The 14073-nt window shown below is 45.4% G+C and overlaps 1 pseudogene; it reads left to right on the forward strand.

Moving 5' to 3' along the window:
- The first annotated feature begins 418 nt into the window (after window positions 1-418).
- Window positions 419-1862, forward strand: LOC120841519 (annotated as a pseudogene).
- The last annotated feature ends 12211 nt before the right edge of the window (window positions 1863-14073 follow it).

Here is a 14073-nt window from a genome sequence, read left to right on the forward strand (position 1 = left end):
GTGATCCCCAGAGGTCACGTGACCCCCAGGGACACGTAAACCCCAGAGGTCACGTGACCCCCAAGGTCACGTGACACCCAAGGTCACGCGACTCCCCAAGTCACGTGACCTTCCCGGAGGTCCCGTGACCCCCTCCCCAAGGTCACGTGACCCCCCTCCCCCGAAGTCACGTGACCCACCCCGAGGTCACGTGACCCCCTCCCCCCGAGGTCAGGTGACCCCCCCGGAGCATATTCAAGGATGAGGGGAGGAGGAGAACGAGGAGGAGAAGGAGGAGGGGTCTACCCTCCCCTCAGTACCCTTCCCTCCTCCTCCTCAAGAGCTGCGCCCCGATTCTGCGTTACAGGGAGTTGTAAACGGCTTCCACTTTTTGAGGATCTTGATAATAGAAATTGGTCCGGTGTAGAGGGCGAAGGCAATGAAGAAGGCGATGCTCTCGAGTTTCATGGGACCGATCCAGCGCAACCGGACAGTGAGAGCGAGAGCTCTGATGATGAGAGCGGACTCGGGACACCCAGTGGATGGAAAAGAAGACCATTTCAAAAACCAGACTCAACATTTCAAGGAGACGTCCATGAAGTGCCCGAATTGGAAGAGAAAATACCGTCCCCGTGTCAATACTTTAGACGGTATGTTCCAAAGAGTGTGTTCCTGGAACTCGTGGATAAGACAAATGAATACTTGGTGCGACAGGAAGGAAGCTCAGTCGAAACCGATAAAGTAGACATAATGCGTCTTGTAGCACTTCATCTCACAATGGATGTTCTGTGCTATCCGAGGTTGAGACTCTACTGGAGGCCAAGCATAAAATCGGCTCTTGTAGCGTCAACAGGACTGTCACGCAACCGCTTTGAGAAGCTGCGGAACAGCCTGCACATCGTTGCTGTCAACAACCCCAGCACGACTGACAGCCTTTGGAAGGTTAGGCTGCTAATGAATGCTTTTTAGAGACGGTGCAATGAGCTAGATCTACAAGAGCGCCTTTCCCTTGATGAGCAGATTGGGCCATTCAAGGGCCGTCTTTGCATCTAACAATATGTCAGGGGAAAGCCAAACCCATGGGGCGTGAAAATATTTATGCTTTGTGGCGAATCTGGCCTTATTTATGACTTTCTTCCATACCAAGGATCGACAACTAGCTTAGTTGGGGACTTAAAGTGCAACCTTGGTATCACAGGTGCAATAGTTCTGCATCTGGTTCAGCGCATTCCGTCTGGTTTGGGACATAAGTTGTTTTTGACAACTATTTTGCGTCTCTGCCCTTGCTTCGTGAAATGCTGAGGAAGAAAATATTTGCTGCCGGAACAGTAAGGTCCCAACGATGTGACAAATGTCCCTTGATGAGCGAAAAGGACCTCAAGAAAAAAGGGCGTGGCTCATCTGATTGCCTCGTGAGTGAAGATCGGCAGGTGGTTGTGACGAGGTGGATGAATAACAGGGTGGTGACCTTGGCCTCCAACTTCGTTGCTGTGGAGGACGAAGATACCACTCGCCGGTGGAGCAAAGCAGACAAGTGTTTTCTCGACATCAAACGACCAGCTGTAGTCAGTGCAAACAACCGCAGCATGGGTGCGTCGACAAATTGGATTGTCTTGTAGCTCTTTATAGCACGACTATCCGGTCGAGGGAGGATGATATTCTATTTCATGGAATATCATCCTTCAGGATGATATTCTATTTCTCAGGATGATGTTCCATTTCATGCAATGGTGTGAACGCCTGTTCATACCATTTCAGGTGTGAACGCCTGGCTCGAGTACAGGAAAGACGCAGACAGGCAGCTTTTCTTGTCCACTGAATAGCTCGACCTACTTGACTTTACCTTAGGTGTCATTGAGGCACTTTCAGCAGCTGAGAGCTAACCGGTGGCAAGGAAGAGAGGGAGGTTCTCGGATTCCCTTCTGCAGCCTTCAAAGCAGCCTAGGTTTGCAGAAAGCAGGCCAGTTCAAAATGTCAGGTTTGATCAAATGGGGCTTTGGTCCGTTCAAGACGATTCAAGGGATCGACGATGCAAGATGGAGCGCTGCACTGAAATACTCGAATAATGTGTGATATGTGCAAGGTTCACTTGTGTTTGTCCAAGTCAAGAGAATAGAGCGCTGCACTGGGAAAACTCGAGTAATGTGTGATAAGTGCAAGGTTCACTTGTGTTTGTCCAAATCAAGAGACTGCTTCAAGGCGTTTCCCATGCGGAACTAAGACAATTTCTGCGGATTTATATCTCCTGGAAACTTTGCAAATAAAGCACCTATAAATGTCATTTTACAACCCTTGAGCCCTGATGTTTTGTTTCGATACCATAACGCTAACTCGCTTATTACATCAACTACAAGGCTCCGTTTTGGGTGGGTATTAATCAATCCATGAAAACGTAATAAAACACACTAAAAAAATCTGCACTCAAAATGAAAAATTTAGGACCGAAAGGGTTCAGACACCAGTGTCGCTAGTTAAAGCTACCAGTTTTGCCTGGCTAGCCACCAGTTTGAACTGTACAATAAACAGTTCAGCCAACTCAGCTGACAGCTTGGCCAGTGTATTTTTCAACCTCGGTCAGTTTCGAAAGTTTGATTTCCAATTTGCCCGGCACAATTCCACTACAACCAGTTAATTTTGAGTTTGTCCAGTTCATATACAAACTGTTTTCATATAGTTTTTTTTTTGTTTTTTCAATGGAAATCCTCCTTAAAGAGCTATTCACACGAAGGAGAAATCCCGGGGATTTCTCCACGGCACGCACATCCCGCGACAAAAACGTCAGGCTTTGCGATGTGCAAACGCATCGCGGCTTCGTCTCGTGATGCGCGCGCGCCGGGGAGAAGTCTCCGGGATTTCTCCCTCCTGTGAATACCTTATGATGTCGCAGAAGACGACGACGTCTGGGCGCGCGCAGATCTCGTTTTCGGAACCCGTGGGTAACCGACATGGCGGCCCTTCTTCACTCCGTAATTAAATACGAAGGAATTTGTCTAAAGCTTCATTAACTTGACCCATCACAACATTACATGGTGTCAGAAGTGAGCGAACGTTCCTAAATCTCAAAGCAAGAAGCAACAGCATAAATATCGCAATGGCATCCGCTTTTCTTGAACCACCGGCTCCTTCCCAACCTGGCGACGACCCGGTGAGAGTACCATGGGAGGAGTGGCAATCCTCATACATCATCTTCGAGGCAGCCTGCGAGTACGCGTCCAAGCAAATCGCCACTCGGAAGAATCTTCTGCTCCACTGTCTTGGTCATCAGTCAAGACGGATAGCACAAACCTGTCCTCCGCCACCGTCGGGAGATCCACAAACAGCACAAACTGAAAACGCAATCCCCTATATTCTGAGGAAATTTAATGAACTGTACTATTTTCTTATTTTCTATTAGCTATTTTCAACACCATGATTCAAAAGCCAGGACAGTCCATCGATGAGTTTGTAACTGATCTGAAGCTCTAAGCTCAGAAGTGCAACGATGGTCCTCAAGAAAACAGACCCATGGGCGATCGTACCGTCATTGGAATAAGAGACGCAGCTTTGCGTCAACGATTGCTCCGTGAGCAGGACTTAACTCTGCAGAAAATCGTCTCAACTTGTAAAGCTGCGGAAATATCCGAAACACATTTAAGAGTTGCTCATAGACCTAGGACTAAGTCAGAATTGATGGACTCTATCATGAGCCTGCTAACTTACAAGCAGCTCAACCACGGTGCCAACACCCTACATCTCAACGGGAGCAAGTCAACAGCCGACAGCAGGGCTTATGTTCAAGATGCGACACTTCCCATCAGCCTCAAAGTTGTGCTTCTCCTGTGGGAAATTCGGACATTTTTCAAAAATGTGCATTCAAACAGAGCAGAAGACCTACGGATATCGACGTGTTTCTGCACTGGAAGGAGCTTCCAGCTCGATCGTAAACAATGACCCTAATGAAACGGTATACATTAAAGGTCAAGAAATCCTCTTCAAACTTGACACTGGAGCAGAGGTCAATATATTCTCTCACACACTACTACACAAATGCAAATGTGAGGTGAAAGTCGTGCCCACAAAGGTTGAAGTGCTGACTTTTTGTGGAGAAACCCTTGGGGGTACTGGAGGGTGCACCATTAACTACATCGTCCATCGTGAAAGCTACGCGTTGGAGTTTTATTTAGTTGACATTGAAGTTAAACCTACCTGGGGCATAGAGACGTGCTCTTACCTCACACCAACTCAATTTCCCGCTAAGTTTAGCGAAGATACTGAATACACCAATTGCTATATTAACTAAGCATCAAGGAGAATGCAGGGATTGGTGTTCCACGCGCCGCACGTGCTGGCGTCACTAGTAGTAACTTTTCTAAAGGAAATATCTAAAACAAATGGCATCTTGCACACGTGTTCGTCAACGTTTTATTTTGGTTATTTACTTCGAATCTTTTGTATGTGGAAAGCGTGTGGCTCGTGGAACACCAATATTTGCATTCTCCTTAATGCTTGGATAATATAGCAAATGGTCTATACGCCTCGCAAGTGGGCTCATTTTCGTCTTCTGCGCATGAGAAAGGAAGTAGCGGTGACGTCAGAACGCCGAGCCCTGATTGGCTGATCGCGACACCCTATCTGAGCATTGTCTGCTCCTTCGCAACGTCGTCTGCTCGCAACGTCGTCTGCGTCTGTCTTACCTTTCCTGCGACTTTCGGAAGTGCAGGTCTTTACGAGCGAGCTCGACTTCGCCTTTTAGAGAGGGCAGACGAAATAACTCGAGCGGTACGTTGTTTTTGTCTAACAACTAGCAGACGCGCATCAAGGAGGGAAGTCAAAGGACTCACTGGCGAGGTGTCCCGGGGCGCCGAGGTTTGTTTGCTTAGAAACGATAGTGAGCGTGTTAGTGTCCGCAAGTTCCTTCCCAAATACTTTTTCCCTCCATTCCTGTGCGGCGAGACCCCTCACTCTTTAACGGCGTCGGCGGGTTGGCGCAGTTAACGTCGTCTGCTTTACGTCTGCTAGTCATAGCGATGGCTGCTTTACCTTTCCTGCGTCTGTCGGAGATTCACCGCTTTTTCACCGGCGAGAGTCACCGTTGCCTCGGGAAGCAAGGAGACAACAAGAGGAAGAAATTGACGTCTTAATCTAAAATTGAGGTCAGCGATCAAAGTATAATACGGGAGGGGCTCACAAGGGTCGCGCGGGCATAATCCATTCAGCACGCCAGCCGGTCGTGGGCAGACGGTCGCCGAGTCGCGGAGTGCCTGCTATACTTCGTTTCAGCTTCCGTCTGAGCGCAGCCAAAGGCTGAGGGACGGTTCACAACTCCGAGAAGAGCATTCCTACGCTCCAAAAAGTAGACCGCAAAAGTAGTATTTTTAAAAATAGCTGTTTTGTGCGTAAACATTGCACAACATTTCAGATGTGTACTGCTGATAATGCTTTGCAACGAAAGGAATTAAATATCTGAAGTTTATGTTTTTACTAACATATGTAAATTCATGTCGTTTGGTGAAAGCGCGTACATCCGCTGGCAACACGGCTGCAGCGCTCGGTCAAGCTCGGTTCTTCTGTGTGATTTCGTTCTCATAATGTGCTTCGCTGCTTTCGTCACCAAGTCACTTCAGAACGCCCTTTCGCAAAGGCACGTTTGGGCGTCAGGCGCGAGCGGTCGCGGTGAACGTCTACTTTCAAATTGGGCAGGAGACTCCGGCCGCGTCGTACCGCGAATGTGTTGTAAACAAGAAATGCGCCCGGGCCACTACAATTCACAGATACACGGCGAAATCAGGGCACCCCTTTACCTACCGACCACAGTGAACGCCAAGAAACTGGTGAAAAGGACTGCGCCTCGAGCTCTTGTATATCCAGACATTACAACAAAACATCAACGGCCGGGTCATCGGGCGCCTTGCAATGAGTACTTAAATCTCGAAACTATGCCGAAATTCCAGACGGGTGGAGAGCTCGGACACAGACGACAGCGGCCAGCCTACGTACTGACATCCCCTGTGACTAAATTTCAGAACGTGAAACCTGTAGCAGACGATAGCGTTGATACACCCGTAGCAGACGAAAAACTCGGCGAACGCGGGCGGCGCGGACGACCAGCGGCGCAGCGGAGGGATACAAAAGTGCAGGCAAGATCGCGTGACCAATTGCCGGCGTGTGATTGGCTCTGGCCACACGTAGGTTTGACTGCGCTCGGACGGAAGCTGAAACGAAGTATAGGCCTAACTGCCCAGCTTGTTTGGTCGCGTTCGGTGGAATCGTGGCCGTTGGATACTTTCCCGGGTGTTTGTGGATCCAGCGTTCTTGTTCGTCGTGGTCTGTTTCAAGTACTTAATTTTTTCTTGCTGCTTGAAGTCGGGACGCGTCAGAAGCGCAGGTAGAAAAATAAACGTCCGTGGGTCGTCGCGACCGCCATGCTGTCGGCCATGCTGATTTGATCGTAAGAAGTGCGTAAGACAGCTTCGGAGCTGCTGTAGGATTTCGTCATAACCTGCGAAAACTTACGAAAATTTCGTTTCGTGAATACGAATTTGTTCTTGTTTTGTCTTACACACATTTTTGGCGTAAGATCGTTTCGTGAATCTGGCCTCTGCGCTTCCGAAAGTCGCAGGAAAGGTAAGACAGACGCAGACGACGTTGCAAAGGAGCAGACGACGCTCAGATAGGGGGTCGCGATCAGCCAATCAGGGCTCGGCGTTCTGACGTCACCGCTACCCCCTGCGCAAGAAGCAGACGAACTTGCCCTCCGCATTGGTGTGTAGGTCTGCAACGTCTCATAATGCAACACTGCGCACAAAGTTTCCCCGCTAAATTTAGCGGTACAACTGACCTCACATGGCCTCAACACCAACTTAGTTGCCCCGCTATATTTAGCGGGAAATTGAATTGGTGTTGAGGCCACGTGACGTCAGTTTTCCCGCTAAATCTAGCGGAGAAACTGAATCTCTTCATAGGTGACGTGACACAAAGTCACGTGACGTCATTTTCCCTCTATATTTAGCGGGGAAACTGAATTAGTGTTGAAGTCGTGTGGCGTACATTTTTCAGGTAAATTTAGTTGGTGAAGTGTGAGAGAAAGGGACGGTACGCAGGAGGAGGAGGGGAGGGTACGCAGGAGGAGGAGTGGAGGGTTCAGAGGAGGAGGAGAAGGCGAGAGGAGCAGGGGGAGAAATGGACGTGGAGGAGGAGAGGAGGAGGATGAGCGGAGTGGTTGAGGAGGTGAGAAGGAGAGGAAAAGGAGAGAAGGAGAGGAGGAGGGGCAAACCCTCTCCTTCGTACCATCCCCTCCTCGTCCTGAAGGGCTGCGCTCTAATTTCGCGTTACAGAGATTTGTAAACGTCTTTCATTTTTTGTTATTATCACCGGATCATCAAGATTATCAAATAGGGAGAAGACCGATTAAAGCGTTTTGAGCCGACGTGAATCAAAGAAATGTGAACCTCTTAAGGCACTAAACTCATTTCAAAACATAATTTTCCGTTAAGCCTGAAAAGCAAAACACATTAAATTCGCTTTATTCACATAATAAAACGCGCAGAACGTTCAGGACGCGCCTTCGCATTGACGTTGCAGCGTCGCTAAGCAAAAAATTCTTTGTTTTTAGGTTCATGAAATTCAACGACTGTGACACAGCTGTGTCACAATCGTTGAACAACACAACAACACAGCTGTGGTGGAATGGATAGGTCATGCAACCATGTGGGAGCCCATCCTATTATACGATATGACTTGGAAATTTTTCAACGCCAGATGGCAACTCAGGGTTTCCCTCACGGCCGGAAACCCTGAAACGGTCATGTCGATAACGCTTAAAGGGGCCCTGCAACGAATTTTTTACTGGCTTTTAATTTGCATCGATTCTGAACTACTCTGAACGTTGTAACTAAACGAAACTTTTTTTCTTTAACTTCGCTTTATTTTAAAAGTTACAGGAAAATTAAAATTACTAAAACAAGCTAAACATAACCTCCATCATGACGTCCTTGGTCCTAGCTTGGGTGGGCGTGAACTAGAGCAGGGGTAGTGAGCTCAGCGAGCACTTGGCTGCCGCACTCCGAGTCAACGGCTCGAGAGGGAGCAACTAAAGCATGTGCAGTATAGGCTGCATGAAGCGGGCGGCAAGGGCGACTCACATTGCATTTGCTGCGCGACTAAACACCAATTCGGCATGCCACTTCATTGCCCACACACGACAGCAAACATGGGGTAAGGATTAGTTCAGAACGGGAGCCACTTGGCGCTTCCAAACCGCCCAGCGACCAAATCGCAAACGAAACCTGGTCGCTGAAGGCTTTGGGAACGCTCGGAACCGCCTGGATCCTCGAGCCCATATGACCGCAGTGCCGCCGCATACATCCGGGAGCTTCCCGCGTCGGCGCCTGATCCCACTGCCCCTTTCTAGTATGCGCCACCTTTTCCACCACTTGGTGGCGGGTATGTCGACCGGTCATTTCTTGTTTCCGTACTTTATAAACTGCAGTTCTTTCTTTTCTGATCGAAAATACACAACAAAAACTACTTTCACAAATAATTAAAACGCTTCGCGCCACTTCTATTTTGTATTTCGATTAAAAAAAAGAAAGCTTTTAGCGGCTCTGACCAGTAGTAAGGCCGGGACCAAAAACGTCACGATGTCGTCACATATCGCGCGCTTTCGGCGCCGCGGGTCGCCCCCGTAGGTGGAGGAGGTTACCACGTCGTCCAGTTAAAATATGACGCACTGATATTTAGTTACTCTCTTCGTGCCCGCTGGGTTGCCCGAACCTCAAGAGATGTGGAAACCTCAAAAAAGGTAGACGCGTAAATGAGATTCCAGGGCCCCTTTAATACGGTACCTACTCGAGACGAGATTGGTGCATTCTGTGCGCGCGTTTCCATAATATTTTTACGAAATCTACAATAAGGCTTTAATTGCTGCGATTTATTTTTTTATAAAATAATCTTTTTGAACGAGGTCAGTTTATCTGCTGATATTTTAACTCCGTGCGTACACTACTTAGCCGCACCTCCGTAGTAAATCTCAGCGCAATACTTTGAGAAAACAATTTTCGTGGAACGCCCAATTTCGGATTATATAGGTAGTGTACAAGCTGTATATCTTAAAGTAGGGCGTTGACTAATTAATCTCTACCAAGAAACCCAAACGCATTGCATATTTATGAAGAATGAATGAGAAGTTAAAAAAAAACCACCATCTATGATCTACATACGTTTTAACATTTGTCGGCGAATATAAAAATCCGGAACAATTTTAACATAGACCATCATAAAAAAATGTGCAGATCACACATTGTGAAAAAAAAATAAAGGTTCCATCGGCGTTTCCATAAAGGTCAGCAAAAGTGGTGCTTCTGTCAATAGAGAAACAAATGCGGGCGTTCTCTGGAAGTACCACAATACAGAAGGCTGCAGTGGCGTCTCTGAATCGTGTCCAATGCTCACTCCTAAACCGTGTCGTCCGCTAGGCGGGAAGTGGCATGAATTCAGCGACTTCCTTGTTTGGCTCGCTTGACGCAAGACGAAATCTCCACTGAACAGCGTGAGTAGGTCCTTTCTTTCTGCGTTTTACAGACTGACTCTGAAAGCCTTTTGTTTTTTCAAAAGAATATACGTAGTAGTATTGATGGTTTGTTCTATCCATAGATTATTGTTCAAACTAGAATTGAATGTTTCCGTGTACTTTTTTTTTTAATCCAGAGGTGCCTTTCGGAGTTTATTTTTTTCCACAGCTTCGGCGTTTTTCGGTGAACATTATGAGTATCGGACAAAAACTGGCGATGTAGATTGGGGCTTTTGTTGAATAAATAAGGCCAAGTATGTGGGATTCCTCAAGCTTAGGAAAAATGCGCTTGACCCGTACACTTCGCAAACGTTTAGGTTCAGACAACAGGATACAATATAAGGGGCGTGTCTGTGAGAAAAGAAGCAGTCTCGCGCACAGTTTACTAGGATCTGTGATTCGGGTGAACATGAAAATAATGCTCTCACAAGACATTTTCGTCTCGCGAAAGTTCAATTTGTCTTATTTAAAGGGAGCTCACATTTGGTGTCTTTTTTTCTAGGTTCTTCCCAATTTCGATAAAATCGATTTGGGGTTGACTTGCGTATTTTGTTCAACTGTTCGAACAAGAAAAACATGTGCTTTCCAAGACCCGGTATTTAAAAAAAACAACAAAAAAAAAAAACAACAACAACAAGAGGACACGACATCGATTTATATTTCATGCCACAGTGTCTTTTTCCCGATTATCTTATTTGAATTTTTATCAAACAACAAAAGTGAAAATATCCTATAAATTGTGCAGCATACTCATGCTTTTTTGGTTATGATTCGTGGTCAAATCAACGAACATATTTCATGTCCTTTTTATTCATATATAATTTGGGATCAGAGGGCATCTTCGGTAAAGGATGATTTTATTCTTGTTATTTTTTAGGCTAGGGTTCACTGGTTACTGATATTGTGTGAACTACTAGTATCTGAAAGTAAAATTTTGTCCCAGGTCCGGATCATTTAAAAAGATATATTTTCAGTACCACGAATCTTAATATAATTTATTACGTCAAGAATATAACAAATACTAAGCTCACAAATCTAAGGGACTTTGTAATTTTTAACTAATTAAAATTTAGTCATGTTTGCCTGAAAATGCGCTAGAAGCCCTCTGACTTGAGCGTGAAAACATTAGACATGAAAATGTTTTACTACTTAAGTTTTATATGTAATAGCATTTCTCATTACGAAAGAACGGAATAACGAACAATAATAATTAAAAGAAACACTGGTTAAAATACTGGTAGAGAAATACGAGAGATACATGACCATGCACAGAATTTATGCGATAGGTGATTTAACGAGAGAATAATTTATAATAAAATGTAAAGGTGTGGGGTCTAGATGTTTTAGTCTTGATTGTACAAGCTACCGCTCTAACGAAAGCGCACAGTCAATACCATTCATTCGTTCATTCATCATGTGAATGAAGGCACACGCTTGTTGAAAGTGTTCTGTTTCTATTCAATATGCCTCGCGAGAAAAGGTCCTCTTCACAATCCCTCGCAAAGTGGCCTTCGTATAAGAAACATTTCACTTCACAGTTGAAATTGAAGCAAGTTAGATCGTCTCTTGTTTAAACACGAGCAGCAAAAAACAGTTTATTTCATTGCCGGCTCTTTAAAGTAATTAGGCTGGTTTTTGTTGGCCGAAGGTTGAGATTGTGGCCTAGCCAGGTATTGAAATGTTTATACTTGCAGAAACAAGAAGCGGAGGTCATGTGTAATGACTACATATACATTTAAGATAAATTCGTCTGGTGGGCTGACGACCAAAAGCAAAGGATAAATGGATCCCATCAAGCTAAAATTTATTTTTATAATCAATTATTTACGGCAGTTAATTAAAATACATCGTGACATCAAGATTCATTTTTAATTTTCGAGTAGTATATAGGTGTCTCCCTGCTGCCAGACATTCTCGGATATGCGATGCTCGTTTGTTGTGGCAAAATAACTCACTAGTATCGATACACAGTTAAGAGATGATCGCGCAGCCTTAAACCAGAGGTGGTTGTGAATCCAGTGTGCATAGATGTGCTCAAATTGATGTAAATATTTCCAGAATGCATTGCTCTGTGACAATTACGCAGCATAGTATGTTCGCTAATGTTTTCACATACGATTTGTTTACGCGCTAGGACACCCGAGTAAAGTATGTCCTGACGTAGCAAAAACTGCAACACCTCATAAAGAACGTTAAAAAGCCCGCCATATTTAGCTGATATAGTTATCGCTAAGTTCGGCGGACGATGTTTGCGTAACGCTATAAACACGATGGTCATCACTTGACAACATGATATGACAATGTGAGGTCACCTGACACTGTTATATTACGTCCTGACGTCATGCGACACCATGGCGTTGCACTTACACGAAACGAAGTGTAACCCACGACCGTTGCGCGATACCGTGGCGTCATGCAACGCCATAATTTCCCGGTGTTACTCGATGCATCGTGACTGGAGCGCGTTTCCGACAGATATGTTTAGCGTCTCTCCCACCCATACATCAAAATTGGTCCCGAAGTGTCAACAGACGACGTCTCGAAAGTGGTAAGAAGTGGGAATGTTATGGGGGGGCCGCGATTCTGGCGATTGATCGTATAAATGTTTGCGAAAAGCAGTAGTGAACGCAATTGTCGCTGTGGTCGTAGCGTCCCAACTCCAATCTGGCGAAACTACCGTGCACTTTTGAACTGGAGAGTGACCTGCGGCAGTACAGGCGTCTTCCATACACACCACCACCACGATCGCAACCGGGGACAGCATGACGCTTCTATGAGGCCATTAGACATTAGTTATTAGGTCAAGTTATTAGACAAGTCATTAGTTGAGAAACCACTTTCTAGGACACGACAAAAACACACCAGGCAGAGGCGCGTTCCAGGCACCATAGTTTCACCGTTGACGTGACACCCTGTTCGTTTTACATTTATGGAGAGCACCCAAATCACGCTGAACATACTGTGTCGGCTGCACTTATCCACTGCATTAAGATGTATTTTTATTTATATTGCCGTTATTTTCATAATTAGTTTGTGTTCTTAGAAATTTTATTTTTAATTTTTCTGTGTTACAAGCCCATGATTATGCACTTGCAGTATTGCTAGCTGTTAAACTATAATAAAACATTAAAACACGTCGTTTTTGGCATTGACATACGTATAAAAGACTATATGTTGGAGTTTGGCTTGTCTTTTAGAAAGAATGTATTGGTAAGAAAAATAAGGAGTTCGGGTTTTTTGTGGTGGAGTTCAGTGTGTCAAAAGGAATTGACATGTGTGTCGGAGCATGCTACGATGTTTAATGCATCTTAAACGTTGGCATAACATTTTTAACTATGCTTTTTCGCCAAGTATTGTAAATAAGAAGCCCCTGACCTTGTCGTAACAAGCTGCATAACAATGTTTGTCTTTATAGGAGTGGAAGAAGTAATAAATCATGAACCTGCTGGTCATATTGGTTCTGAACACAGGTAAGGCTTAGCTGCAGAATTCGGGGTAATATAAAAACAAATCCTGCCGGGAAAGTTTTGTAAGCGAAAGGTTTTCAATTAATAACACAGAAACATTATTATCACTCAATTGCTACGCACTATTAATTTCTCCAATCATAGCCTCCTTTATACTGAAAATGCCTGCCCAATGGTTTCTTTGTCGTCGTCGCGCCTACTTCAGATATTTGCTACTAGGGGCGCCAAAACCCCCTACAGAAAAGCAGACGACGCTTGTTCGCTGTCTGCTACTACAGTTCACTGTAGCTAGCGTAAGCTACGTTATCACGTTAAGCTATGTGATAATGCAAGTTTTCCATGTTAGGTTGTGCGGTAACGTGACCTTGCGTGTTCAAATAAGTCAGGTGATCACGTAATGTTTTTGTGACACGAGTAACTTCTTTCGGTCGTTGTTCGACTCGCAGAGCTCTAGAGCTCTTAGGCATTGCCGGCATAGCTCAATAGCACGAGGCTGTCTGCGGCTCCTGGCACGCACACCGTGACGCCACACGGTGTGCGTGTGGCGTCATCTAGTAGTAGGTGGATATTTGGCACGGGTGGTGAAGGAACATGTCAACTGCAGTGACTGCTTCCTACTGGTCATTAAACATGCTTCTACGGCTCACAGTGATTTCCTCATCAGGCACCAGGACAGGGGAGGACTATACTATCCATCGGAGAATCTAGTAGTGCGCTGAAGAACTCCGTAGAGGTTTTACTGAAAAAACGAAATATGCTGAGAAAGCCTTTGCATGCAGCTGTTGAGACTGCGTTAGATACACTTATGCACCATGGGGCTCTGAAATGCGCAAAGGCAGATAAAGATGTCAACCATTACAAAGATTTCCTGCAAATTCTGTGTACTAAGTATTTCAGGTCAATTTTCACAAACTACTCTGCATCCATGACTGACAAGCATGACCTCAAGAAGATCTTCATCAAGCCACTATCTAGGAAATCGTTAAAGCTCTATAACTGCATCCGTGAAAAGCAATGCAGACCAGAAAAAACCGGTCAAAAACATAAAAAACAACTGTGAGCTTAAAACAAATTAAAAAG

This window comes from Ixodes scapularis, unplaced genomic scaffold, assembly GCF_016920785.2.
Source record: "Ixodes scapularis isolate PalLabHiFi unplaced genomic scaffold, ASM1692078v2 PGA_scaffold3__209_contigs__length_174095766, whole genome shotgun sequence".
Lineage (NCBI taxonomy): Eukaryota > Metazoa > Arthropoda > Arachnida > Ixodida > Ixodidae > Ixodes > Ixodes scapularis.